This window comes from Meleagris gallopavo, chromosome 1 (genome assembly GCF_905368555.1).
Source record: "Meleagris gallopavo chromosome 1, MGAL_WU_HG_1.1, whole genome shotgun sequence".
Classification (NCBI taxonomy): domain Eukaryota; kingdom Metazoa; phylum Chordata; class Aves; order Galliformes; family Phasianidae; genus Meleagris; species Meleagris gallopavo.
In genome coordinates this window covers 95,347,318-95,361,816 of record NC_139404.1, presented here as the reverse complement: position 1 = coordinate 95,361,816, position 14,499 = coordinate 95,347,318, and positions in this window count along the sequence as shown.

Genomic DNA, 14,499 nt, shown 5'->3' with positions numbered 1-14,499 from the left:
TTAGTAATAAATAAGCAAAAGCTTTTTTGCGAAAGCCCTAGGTGAACAATGGCACTTGAAAATGAAACACTGGCAAAATGCCTGTATCCTCTGGGAAAAGCCCCAAGAGCCAGCAGTTTCTTTTTGTAAGCAAACAGCCTACAGAACACAAATGTCTTCCCAATCCATTAAGAACATCTCAACAGGGCACAGTTTTTGTGTATTTTAGTGATTACTTGTTTAATCGTAAGTAATGGTTAAATTCACAGAGGCAAACAGAGATTGTATGTTTTTTTCTGTTTGCTCTTTGAGGGTCGTATCTTGACATCTAAACTCATTTTTCCCTCATCTGTGTATATGTGTTTTTTTTTAATTTCCTCTCCAAATTTATCTCACAAACATGAAAAGATTGAAACGTGACCATAGACTTTAAAAAATGATTTTTCTCACATGTTTTTGATTTTTTTAATCTATGGCATACTGGAAACACACAAATTCCAGCACACATACACATAGCAGGATTCTTCTATCACAGTACTAATAGGAAAACAAGCTCAAAAACTTGTTGTTTTCTTCATAAGCATAAGAGGTTACCTGTGTGAACAGGGAAGGGATATCCACATCAAAATAAATACAATCCCAAATTCAGCATTTCACATCTGAAATGTAAATAAGTTGCCTGTTCTATGTTGTTTTGTTAAGCATAACTTGGACTGTGACTTGCATCCATAGTTTCAGGTTAGTTATTTTTTGTTGTTCAGAAGAGGGCTTTATAAAATTGTGTGTTTAATTATTCAGGAAAATGGCTAAAGGACATTTTATCCCACTTTTTAAAGGAAAACTCAAGCTGCAGATTGCAAGCATGTGCTATGCTATTGTGCAATGAGTATCTAGAGTGTTCCAATATGGCAGAACAACCAAACATCCCTCACCAGCAAATGTATGCTAATGGTTCTTAAAGCCACCTGATAAAAGGCATCAATTACACCCATCTACCCATCCTGTTATTTATAGCTTACAAAAACAAACAAAAACAAAAACAAAAACAAAAAAAAAAAATTTGAGAATGTTAAAAGCTGGTCCTAACTCTCTCTGGAGCTCAATTCAGGGCCTGGGGGAGCCAGCTGGACACACAAATGAACATTTTCATAGCATGAAACCACTGCTTGTCATGGAAGCATGGAAGTGGGGTTGTATGAGGGAGCAGAAGAATTTGGGAGGTGCTGAAGTTATGTCCCTGTTCAGAGAGTAACAGCTGCCTCCTTCCAGCCAGGACCCAGGGGCTGATGGAGGAGGGAGCTCAGGAGGTGGATACAGTGGGCGCTGTGCCAGCATCCCCAGAGCTGTCGTTCCTTTTTTGCCACCTTGCATGTTTTCTCTTGTACTGTTTAACCTTGAAACGGAACACAGTAGCAATATATTGAGATTTTCCCCACAGCAAAAAGTAACAATTTAAAACCTCCCTGAAGTCAAAATATGTCTTTTTTTTTTCTAAGTTTCTTTTGGCAGCACCGAGGCTGTGTTAACATTTGGGCTGCGAGCAGGTCTCAGAGGATTGTCCAGCACTTTCACATTAGCAGTCTGAATGCAACAGTGCCTCGGTCACAGTCGCTCCTGCTTCCTGAAATTGCTCCTATTTTAAGCTGTCAATGTACAGACTTGAAGCATGCTGGCTTTGTAATAGATACAGATACTCCCCAAACTGATAATGTTCTCAGATAAGAGATCTCATCATGTTCCTGGGTCTTACACACCTGAGTAACTCTGACAGGCCAACACATAGTCTCTGATTTTTGGATTACCTCTGAATCTAGTTTATACCCAGGGCTATATTTATTTATTTATTTATTTATTTATTTATTTATTTATTTATTTTCCAACAGGGTGCCTAAACTAAGCAACAAGCATTCCACCAAAATGGATGGGTCTGTATTTTCTGGTGGTGCATTAGTAGTTTCTAAATTAGTTTCTAAACTCAGTGGGTTGCTGCCATTATGCTCAAGGAAATGAATTTAGATTCTCTAAGTGCCTCTGGTCCTGTGGTTTAAGGGAAGATTTTAAAATACTGTTTATTGTTTTGGTAGAGTTCAAACAGTTGTTTTTTGGTGATTTTTTTTAAAAATGGAATGGAGTAATTTCTATGTTTATAGTTGATATTTTATATTTAACACTTTTGGTGTTAAGTATGCATTCTGTGTGTGTTTTTACAATGCCTGCCCCCAACACACACACTTCACATATGTTTCCTCTCCTGTCTTGAACAGGAATCTAACACCACAAGTGAAGAATGCTGAACTACTCTTTCACAAGCTGTCATTTAAGTGATAGATAGCAAATTGGAATTTTGCCATGCAAATTAGTTAATGCTCAGATGAAGACAGTGTTTAACTATTCAAATGGGATCTCATTCTTGATCAGCTTTTTCAGCTTATATCTCCAGTGAAGCAGACAACTAGCTTTCAACCAGAGCAGACAACTAGAACTCCACAAAACCATCAACTGTGTTCACTTAGTAGCATCTCAGTAGATCAAATGATGTTCAGACAGCACTGATCTGTAGCTATCAGCTGGAAACAGCCGTGGATGCTGATCCTTCAGGCAAAAAAAGAAAAAAAGAAAAAAAGAAAAAAAAAAAAAACTGTGATAGCTGGTAGTACTTTGAAAAAAAAAAATTTACATCTCTGGATTCCACTACAGAAATGTAAAAATCCAGCAAACTCTCAGTATGACCTTTCTTTTAACAAAAGCATATGTAAAATTCACATACAAAGAATAATATATTTAGAAACTTAGTGGGAGCCAGGAGTGACTCCTACGGTGAAGTTGCCTAAGCTTACACTTTAAATGCATATAACCTTTCTTCAAACAGCTCGCTACTGCTTTTGTTCACAGGAGACCTTTGAAATCTGGGTGGGAGAAAGCCTCTTGGCTATACAAAATGCTCTGTTTTTACCTGATAAAACTCTATGCCATTATACATTTATAGCACTTCATTTCAACTTATTTTGCTTGGATTCCTTAGGGAAATTTTGGCAACCTGTCAAATAACTGAGAAAGAGCTGCCTACAGAGTTGGTCCTTCTCCCTTGGCAGATCTACTGTAGCCTTGCTCACAGCTGGGAGGTAAGTAGCAAAGTCACCAAAGAGAAAGTCTTCTCTGGGGAAGGAGAGCATCTTTCCCACCACAGAGCTTGCCTGCATTCCTTTATTGAGTCTCCCTGGAAGAACTACCACACTATTTTGGAGGTGAGAAATAATTACAGTTACATTTAACCATATTTTTGTCCTCCTAGTTATTCTCAGTGGTTCATGTATGCCTTTCTTATGGGCCAGAGTGGCAGCTGCTTTGCCAGCTGCAGCAATTAATCCTATAGGAAGGGTGATAATAATCTGCACTGTACTGAGTTCCTAGTGTAATCCCAATGACAGTGCATGATGGAGAGCGTAGCAAAATAGTTTTGCTATTTCTTAAGAAAAGAGGACAAACATAAAAGAACTGCTCTCCACTACAAAAAATGAAATTCAGCCTCTTTAAACAGTGCCACTGTCCTCATCCATTTGATAGTGACAGTGACATTTCCTCATCATAACTTCTTTTTTCAGCCTCTACAAAAAACATCCAGACTTTCTCTTGAAAGATTTTTTCTGTGTGTGCCTTTCAAAATGTTTGAAAGTACAGCCCACAGTACATATACCTTCATTTATGTCCTGCAAGGGAACATCAGAATATCTATACTGAGTCAGATGCTGCCTGCCACAGGCTGTCAGGAGCAGAAGGACCAGCCTCACGCAATTGCTCTTTCTTGGTGTTTGGGATGTGCTGGCATGTGTACTGCCAGAATGGATCAGGTAGGCAAGTTTCTGAAGAGATACAAAGCCTTAAGTTTTCCACAAGAAGTAACCAGTGGTGGAACCAGCTCAAAAAAAAGGAACCTAGGGCTGAATTGTCCGTGAATGGGCAGAGGTGGGAGGAGGAAGGCAGAATGGGGCAAGCACTGAAAGAAAGGACTTCCAGATAAGATAGTCTTATTAAGTAATGAGTAAAAGAATAAGCCCGAGGTTTTGGAAACCACCAAGGAATTGGGAGAGACAGAGTAAGTGATGTGCTTGAGATGGTTGAAAGGGAGCACTGAATTCAATTTTAGGAGGAAAGCTGTCTGCTTATCGCTACAGTTACTAGTCATAGCAATATCTGTTGAAAATATCTTTTTCTCTAGTATATGTATGGAATGGTCTGTTTTTCTGTTCAACAACTTACATTCTAATCTTGTTTCATTCTTTATACACTTCTTAGCAGCATCTACATTGCTTAGATATCTGCTGGAAGTGACCACATGAGTTTGGGCTAGCCTGGCTTACCTCCCAGTGTTCTGACTCAAAGCTGAAATGTGTTACGATCTCTTACAAGATATTAACAAAGCAAATCTTTACAAAAGGAAACTGTGCAGCATACCACCATTTGAAATCTCTTTACAGTGTTTTGCCATTAAAACAGCAAATCTCAGAGACTGCCATCTACTGTTTTGATTCCATCAGCCAATCATATCCCTTAGAATGCACTTGATTAGCAAGGGCACAAGTTCAAGGCACTGTTTCCTGCCTTTGTGTAGTTCTAATTATACCTTAGGACACACTTACTTTTGTCTTCCATTCTGTATGTTTATCTCTTTCAATGTTTTTTGTTACTCCTTTCTCTACAGAAATGTTCTTTTCCTGATTTTGTTTCAACAGTGATCTTGCTGTACTCTGAGTGCATTCAAAAAGGTCAGGTATTAGAAGGATCCAATTGCCACAGTCTTTTACTGTAACCTTCCATCATGAAAATAGATCTGATGGTTTCAGTATGAAGATCAGCAAGATTAACATTTTCATCAGTGAATCAGGGCTTAGAAAACCATATTGTGTATTTGTGATTTACTACAAGGAAGAGTCTCTGTAAGGTTTGTAATCAGAAGCGCATGCACAACAAATATAATGGAGTTGAAAACAATAGGATGGCCTTCAGCACGGGCAAACCATCCAGGCATGAATGCATGCCCCTGCTGAATGTTCACAAAGCATGCTGAAGCTTGTAGAAGCAGCCTGGCTTCTTTTGCTCCAAAAGCATTAATTAATTGCCCTATCTGTTGTGCTATGTCACCCTGTACTGTGATGTATATAGCACAGTTCAGCGAAGAGGAAGCTCACTGTAATTCAGATAACACTCCTCCCACAACATGTGCAGAACACAACATGACACAACATCACACACATGCACACACACAGTGGTCCATGGTTGCCCTTGTTGTGTCTCATAAACCATCATCCATACCATGATATCAGTAATAAAGCCTGATATAGTTAGCATAGTATTTAGGGAAATGAAGTTTCAGTTAAAAATTGTGATGCAGACTTTGAGGTTTTAGGCAAGTTATATATAACTTTCCCATTCTAATATTTTCTCTCTTGTTGAAAACATAACAATGATAGATCTCTCCTGGCACAGATATTTTTGTACATTACAAATTGAGTGCCATGAAACATAAGATTGGACCTCTATTTTCCTGTTATCTCAATAAAAGAGAGGTTATAGATTCTGAAGAGCAAAGTATAAATACATGTAATGAATGTAAACATAATACAGGATAACTTTGAAAGAGTTTCAATTTATATATATGATTTACTGAGTCAAGGGGTCTAAAATTCTGCATTAGGAGTCCTACAGATAAAATAAATCATATCAGGTCTTCAGTTTTGCTCTTTATATATTCTATTTCAAGAAAGGAGTTTGTCTTTTCACTGAAGAATCTTAAATGTGCATTTTTCTGCTCTGCCATCTTGTGGTGTGACATTCATGTCCCATGAGGAAAATCAGCAGTGAGTACTGTCTGATTTTAGCTTTGCTTGAACTGGTGCAGGACTTTTTGGTTTGAGCCTAAGTCTCCTGCCTCTAAATAACATTCAACCATTGAATAGTCTGAATCAAAACTGTATTTTCAACAGAAGGTCCTTGGCCAACTCTTCCTTTATGCCTATTCAAATTACAGCAGCGTGGGCCCAGGCTGTGACTGCTGACTGCCACAAGGAAATATGATAACAATAATAAATGTCAGTTATACATTTAATTCCCCATTAAGCCTTTCATTAGTCCCTGTCTCTGCTATAGCACTGCAATGGGAATGTGGGAGCTGGAGATACTAGGAGAAACAGAAACTAAAATCTCTGCAAGAACCATGATGGACACAAGCTGGAGTGAGGGATACAGCTGGCTGGGACAATGCTGCCTACATAGGATTTGGTTGCTGGTGAGGAGTGTTTTCTAGCTAAACAGGGACCTCTTTCATATTCACTATCTGATCCAGATGTTTTTGTCATCTCCTCTCCCTCCTGCAACATTAAGCAATATTCACTGACTTCCTCAAAACGGCCAGAGTGGGATTTAGCTGTAGATGATAGCCTTCTCAAGTACCTCTGCCTACCCTATTCTCTGCCTACTCTATTGTCTGCCTATTTTTGTACGCAGTTCTACCCCTAGCAAGATTTAAACACTGAATAATGTTAACCACATGTGATGCGTATTACGTGACACAGACTTGAGGTGTGGACCTGAACAATTTTTGTACTATCCATCACATATACACTTAACCTATTCCTTCGAATGAAGTTGTTCCTTCCTGCAAGCTCAGCAGGGTCAGATCCCAACTGGCAGTCATAAATGACCACGATCAGTAAGGGAGAAAGTAGTCTTGTGTGGGGTCAAGCAGGTGTTACATCTCTCTACTCTCTTTTCTTTGGAGATTGGAAATATTGGAACCCGAAAGTAATTCAGTTTTGCTTCCATTTTTGCTTTTCAACTTTCCCAGTGGATGTACTTTAGAAAAGAGCAGCGTGACTCTGAAAATCTTATTAAAAGAGCATTGTTAACAACAGTATTAGACCCCACAGAGCTTTCACATGAAAAGTATGTGCAGAATGAAAAGTAATATGCAGAAAATATTTCAGCTGCTGATTCCTTTCTTTATTCATGACACCTTGCTTTTGTCTTCAGCATAGAGAACACTGTGAAGTGTGAAGTTTTCTTTTGTTTCTGGTTGCCTTCTAAACCTTTTTTTTTCTGTGTCAGCATATCCAAGCATAACAAATCTGTTCACAAGCAATGGAAAGAAACAGACTGGATGGTTTGTTTTTAAAGCTAAATGGTTTCAAAAGTCCTAAGTATCTTAAATGACCTAATTTTAGGATGAAATCTGACTTGACTTATCCCATTAAAAGGCTCAGTCAATTTATTTGGGATATCTTCTGCTATACTTGCTTTCAGAGGCATTTTCTATACTAATAGACATGACAATCTTTTCCACTTTGTCTAGTGTTTATCATGAAGACTATGTAGTACTATGACCAATCGTCTCTAGGAATCACTTTGAATTTTCTCATTACTGCAAGATATTAAGTAGCTGGGCTATATACACTTTAGCAACTGTATTTTATTTCATTTATTTTGCTGTGACTTGTTTAAATTTCCATTTCCTTGGCATGTATCTTTGTGTATGATGAAACAAAGAAAGAATTGACTAACACACTTAATGCATTAGGCATTGTAGCTGCCCTGTTAGGCAAATACAACAGCAGCACACTACACCACATGAAACTGAAGCAGCCACCTGGAAGAGAAAGAGAGATGAGCTCATTCTATTAGTGCAGACTTCGAAACCATTTTGTCAACAAAATACTCTTCCTTAGTTTGACTGCAGGGATAAGAGATGACATAAAAATGTAAAATTAGAAGATGCAGCTATACCAAATGTGAAAATATGAGATGTATTTCTTCTGGTGTTTTGTGTCTGAACTAACTTTTGTTGACTTAATAGATCCTGGAATTTCCCCTTATGTAATTTGATTAATCTAAATGCTATTCAATGCAGTGAATGGCTGTGTAGGAGTCCAACCATACCCATGTTTTACCATATGCCATATGTTCCTTTGTAGTGGATGCTAAGACTGTACATTCCTAGTGATGCTATCTGCAGGAGGACAGCTCTGAAACAAGAAGCTGGTTGCAAGTAGTGCACCTGCCACATCAGAAATATGGTATTTAATTAAGTTCACAGCAGGGAAAGCTGCAGTGATGTAACAGGATGCAAATGGGATTGTTGTTATTCATACCAACAAACAACTCTGAGAAAGCAAAAGTTTGAGCTATTTCTTGTATTAAATGCAAACCTGAATAAACATTCCCTCCGGAAAACCTGTTGTTGATTCTCAAACTGAGTACTCTCCATAGCAAGAGAATCAGGCACATTTTGCCTCGTGGCCGGAATACTGTGCATGAACCTCTGTTGGCCTGCAGTAAGGTCAAGGTAAGGAGTGTGCTAGGGGTAGGTAGAACCAGCCCTTCCACTATGGCATGGCAGGACTCATTGCCTGTCTGAGGCACTGATAGATGGAGTAAAAGACCTTCTGTTCAGTGTCACTTTGAGAAAGAGGAGGCAAAAAATGCCGTCAGGTTTCTGTGACTAATTACCACCTAACTTGATAATTATTTTTTCTATCGTCTAGCTCCTTGCTTATCTCTTTAATTTTTTCAGTCAAAGAGTTTAAGTCCAAAAGTAAAGGCAGCATTCTATCCCAGAATGTCACAATTTAAACACACAACATTCATGTGTGAGCATTTTAAAAAGTCATATTTACAATTAATAGACAAGTAAACATTGTCACCATATAAAACAATTGTAATTATGCAGAAATGCCCTGCAACACTTTCTTAACAATATATTCGTATTGCATCTTTAGCTGGTTTTCAGGTATAACCTCTAGACCAATGGATCGTTTTTGGATGCTACTTGCATAGCAACACCTCAGACTATAGCTACAAGAGAAAACTGTCTTCTATAACTCTTATCCATTTTTGTGAAACTATATAGATATTTGAAAAGAGATATACAAATCTATGTGAAATTGATAATTGAATAATGAGAAGATACTCAGTGACTGTGTATGTCTAGGAAGAAAGAATAGGTATGATTTGTACATTTATCCTGGTTCCACAAAAAAAAAAACAAATAATTTTATCAACTAGAACAAATAAATTTCTTCTTCTGAAACAAATTTGGGCATAAAGGGGACAGTTGTCCTCCCAGATTTCTTCCTGTCATGTGTCTAGGATCTGGTCATCAGATACTCATTCAGAGATGAGGACTGCAGGGTTTATTATGAAGCAACATCCACTGCACAGCATGGACACAGTATGTTTGTGCCTCCGTTGGAGCTACACTTATAGATCTGCCAAAACTGTGTCTGGGAAACTGAATAACTTAAAGTTTCACTTGTTCATTTTATCTCCTTTTTATTTTCTCTTTGATACTTATCTGTCTCCTACAGTATTCTGGGGAAACCCATGGCCTGGACAGGTGCACTCTTTGCTGAGTAAAGAACTGACTGGAGGGCTGGGCCCAGTGGATGGTGGTGAATGGAGTTAAATCCAGCTGGATACTGGTCACAAGTGGTGTTCCCCAGAGGTCAGTATTTGTAGCCACCCTGTTTAATATCTTTATTGATGATCTGGTTTGGGAGATTGAGCGTATCCTCAGTTATTTTGCAGATGACACCAATTTGGGAGGAAGTGTTGATCTGCCTGAGGGTAGGGCCACCTCTCTTTTGATGCATCCCAGGATACATCTGGCCTTCCAGGCTGCAAGCACATACTGTTGGCTCACATGAAACTTTTAGTCCACCAGAACAAGAACCTCCAAGTCCTCCTCTACAGGGCTGTTCTCAGTGTATTCTTCTCCCAGCCTGTAAATATAACTGGGATTGCTTTGACCCATGTGCCTCACCTTGCACTTAGCCTTGTTGAATCTCATTAGGTTCTTGTATGCTTGCTTTTTAAGGTTGTCCAGGTCCCTTTGTGTGGCATCCCTCCCTTCTGCTGTATCAAGTGCATCACTCAGCTTGTTGTAATCAGCAAACCTGCTCAGGGTACACTTGAGCCCACTGTCTATGTCACTGATAAAGATGTGGAAGAGCACCAGTCCCGGGGGTCTCAATGGGAGACAGTTCTAGTGACTGGCCTCCACCTGCACATAGAGCCATTGATGACAACCCTCTAACTGAGATCATTCATACAGTTCTTTATGCACTGAATAGTCTGCCCTTCAAATGTATGCTTCTCCAATTTAGAGATAATGATGTGGTGTAGGATCATGACAAAGGCCTGTCAGAAATCTAGGCAGATTACATCAGTTGCCCTTCCCTTGTCCATAGATACTACATGTCACTCCATCGTAGAAGTCTACTACGTTGGCCAGGCACAATCTACCTTTGATGAAACCATGCTGGCTGTTTTGGGTCACTTCTTCATCTCCCATGCGCCTTAATACAGCTTCCAGGAATATCTACTCTATGATCTTCCCAGGCACAGATATGAGGCTCACCAGCCTATAGTTCCCTGTGTCTTCCTTTCTCCCTTTCTTAAAAATGGGAGTGATTCAATTTTTTCAGTCATTGGGGTCTTCACCTGACAGCCACAATTTTTCAAGTATGATGAAATGGCTTGGCAACCACATCAGAGAGTTCCTTCAGAATCCTGGAATGAATGACATCTGGCTTGTTCAGTGTCATGAGGCAGTCTCAGGCTTACACTTACACTGGAAGGAATTTTGCTCCCCTGACCTCTGCCTAAGGATAAGGATGCACGATACGTGGGAATCCTGACTGCCAGTGAGGACTGAGGAAAAGAATTCATTAAGTACCTCATCCTTCTCCATGTCTGTAGTTGCTGTTACTCTCTTCCCATTGATCAGAGGGAATGTACTCTCATTTGCCTGTGTTTTTCTGGCCAATGTACCTGCAGAACGCCTTCTCGTTATTTTTCATATCCCTCAGCAAGTTCAGTTCCACCTGCACCTCAGCTTTCCTGATCCCATCTCTGCACATTCAGACACTTTCCCTGTATTATTCCCACACCACACACCTCTGAGGAGCTTTGAGTACTGTAAAAATCAGCAAGACAGTGAGTCGATGACAGAAGCATATTGGAAATTCTACTCTTGAATAAGACTCAGCTTTCCTTTTCCCTTCATACCATTGAAACATTCCCCAGAGACTGGGTGAAAGTCTCTTCTCCAAAACCAGCAGAAGATCACAGTGTAGAACTACACTGTGAAACGCTGGTGGTGCTCTTTTTGACCCTTTGCTGGCTAATAAGAACACTCAGGATGCTGTTTAGTACCCTTTATCTGAGCGGATTTGAACTCAAACCTCCCAGGAGAGTGCCCTAATTAGTACCCCGTGAGTTAGCCAGCCTAGGCTGAGGATTTACACACCCAAAGCCTTTTGCTGAAGCTACTCTGATGTCTGTCGGAGTTTTTGTTTACAGAATTTATGTTAAATTTATGTTAAACGTGTGCACATGTCCTCACCATCACACAAACCACAGTCTCATATTAAGACATTTAGGCCATTCTTCTATTGGAAATTTTGTGTTGCCTGGTTTTTCAATGCTGTAAGGGCTAGGTGTAGTTTTTGAAGATCTAAATTAGGCATGTAATTGATACTTTAGATGCCTAAAGCTCTTTTAATTCCCCATGAGTCTTAGTCTTCAGCACATATTCTCAAGGTTTTCCCAAGAAATAACTTCTTCTGTAGCAGAGAGAGAAAATTATGCAGAGAAACATTACCTACAGGCTTATTATAAAATCCTGACTGTGCAGTAAAGATGCAGCTGCTTGCAATTCATCACCTAACTTTCCTTAAGTTCTATTGGTGGATGGCTTTAATAGCTACATTTCTGCCAGCAGATGCAACACTGTTTGCATTTATATGCAATATTTAAATATATATAACTGCTTAAAGCATACATCTTTTATGTCTGTTGTGCTGTCTTTTTTTTCTCTCTCTTATCTAAAAGCTGCATAAAACTGCATATTTTTGTATTGGAGCCCTGATTTTGTCATCTACTCATGGAAAACATCACTGATATCAGTGAGGATTCATCCTTACTGAGGCCTGCCTATGACTTTGAATTGTCTTCTTCCAAATTCAGTAAGAACATATAAGTGCATGTTTAAGTCCATCTCGCTTCACTAATATTCTTATGCATGAACTATGTTCTGTTGATTTTAGCCGAGCTGAGCATCATCCTGAAATCAGCCATATGCTAAAGTGCTTTTTTTTTTAAATTAGATTTGACTAAGTAATATGATAAAAATGCAATCTACTAACATATGCTTGTGAATTGGTGTCTATTTTTCCAACATAGTTTTCAAATCAGAAAAAAAATCTTCTTTCATTTCAGTAATAATTTGCTAAGATCTTTTCTGCTGAAAAATACCACTTGCAAATACAAAGAAAATAGTTCTTTCTCCCTTTGTCTCTATGACTTACATTATTTGTGAAAACAGCCATGCTATGTTTCAAATGATTTCTCTCTACATGTGCTGAGCCAAGAGTCTTTTCTGTTCAATCAATCAAAAGAAATGTGGAAATAAAGTATATTCTTTTTCTTTCAGCAAGTCTGAATATTTTACTATAGTACTATTTTTTACTAGTGCTACATCCTTATTTTGGTTGGTTATGAAAAAAGGAGGTGCTCGTGGATGGAAAATTGGACATTTTTTGTTTTGAGTAATAAGCTGCGTTCTTCTTGCAGCCCTTGCACATTAACTGCTACAAAATAAAGCTAAAACACTCTTGGGAGGGTAACAAGAAATACAATTATGTGTGCAAGCTCCTGTAAGAGATTATTCTTTTGCACCATTGTCTCAAAGCTTGCTGAGGAACACAGATGGACAAGTCCAGGTAAGTTCTGGCCAAAGTTGGTGAAATCTTTTGTCTGAAGGTTTGCAGGCCAGGGTCAACAAGAGAGGCATAAGCTGCAACTTAATGGCTGGGAAGCAGTCTTTTCTGTGGGCTTATCCTGAGGGAGATAGCCATCTCAGGGAGTACTGCACATGACTCTTACCCAAGCGCCCAGGATTGCCACATTTGCAGAAGAAGGAGGATAAAAAAGGAACCAAAAATCATGAGGATAGATGTCTGACATCAGATTTCTCATGACATGATGCCTGAATGCTGAAGAAGAAGAGATGTGTGACATCAGATTCCTCACGACCTGCCTCTTCCTCCTGGACTTGCTCTGAGCTCTACCTTCTTGTTGCCTAAGGCCAGCCACTCTGCTGCTGCTTTCCCCAGAGACGTCTCTGACATTAGATGTTTCATGAGGTGATATCTACGTACTGACAGACTTTCCTGAGCTGGCTACCTGAGACCTGCTGCTTCCTCCTGGACTTGCTCTGCGCTGTACTGCTTGCTGCCTAAGGCCAGCTGTTGCTCTCCCCCTGCACTTTTGCCTCGGACCATCAGAACAACATGCAATGGGATACTGCTCAATTCTGGTAGTGACTATCCCCGCTTTATGTAATTTTTTCTCCTTTCCTATCTTTTCTATTGTCTGCTTTCCCTTCCCCATAACCCTAATTCATAATAGTCACCGGCCTCCCCTTCCCCATCTCCCCGATTAAGATTTGTAATAAATTGGTCAGACCAACATTTGAACCATTGTTTCTTAATCTCACGTTGGGTATACACGTATCAAAGAACCTCCTCTCCCTCCAGTAAATTGGAGTGAGACAGCTCCCTCTTTCCTTTAGTGCTATACAAGTTGTGTGCAGATGTAAACTAGAAATTCAGAGAGCTTGAGTGACAACTGCTCTCAGCTTGACCAGAAATGAACAATCTGGGGATGAAACGAGAATTTCATGTTGTCATTCAGTTTCTCGCTCATCAGGGCGGAAACCTCTGAGAAACAGGGCTTGTGTGTATGTATATGTAAGAGAGGAAAAAATAATCATAATTATTTGAACTAGAAATCTTGAAAACAGACATGATCGGTAGTTTCTTGGTGTGGAACACTTTCACTCTTCCATTTTCTACAGCATTTGTTTTTACACTGATTGCATAATATCTCTTACCCCATACTTTTTGTACAAAATAAAAATGCAATTCAGCCACACTATCAACAGTAGCTATGTACAATAAGCAATAAGTATTGTATAGAATTACTATTGTGAGGGAAAAAAAAAAAAATTGCTATACAGCCTTAGTTTTAAAATCTCAGAACAGATGGCCATACTTTGAAATCATGAGTATTCTTCACAGACAAAGGACATTTTTCTAAATGAAAATACAAACTTGTACAATATCACATACAGATTTCTGTTGATATATTGGGAATGTAGAAACAGAATGAAGTTTCCACAATCTAAGTGGCAATGTGAACACGTTGAAGACTGTGCAAAGCCTGCTTTTGTTCTCATAGAAATTCTCTTCAACCAAGGACCTGTTGAGAAATAAAAATTATAGAAGCTTGGTGAGGAATTTTCTCCATCAAAAACTGTTCATTTATGTCAGAATTTGGCTTAAAAATATAAGACTAACAAGCCTGGTGAAAAAAGACTGAAAGGGATTCTGATTAATGTTTATAAATACTAAAGGGAGGTGGAAGGCTTAAGGATGAGGCCAGGCTCTTCTCAGTGGTGCAGCAATA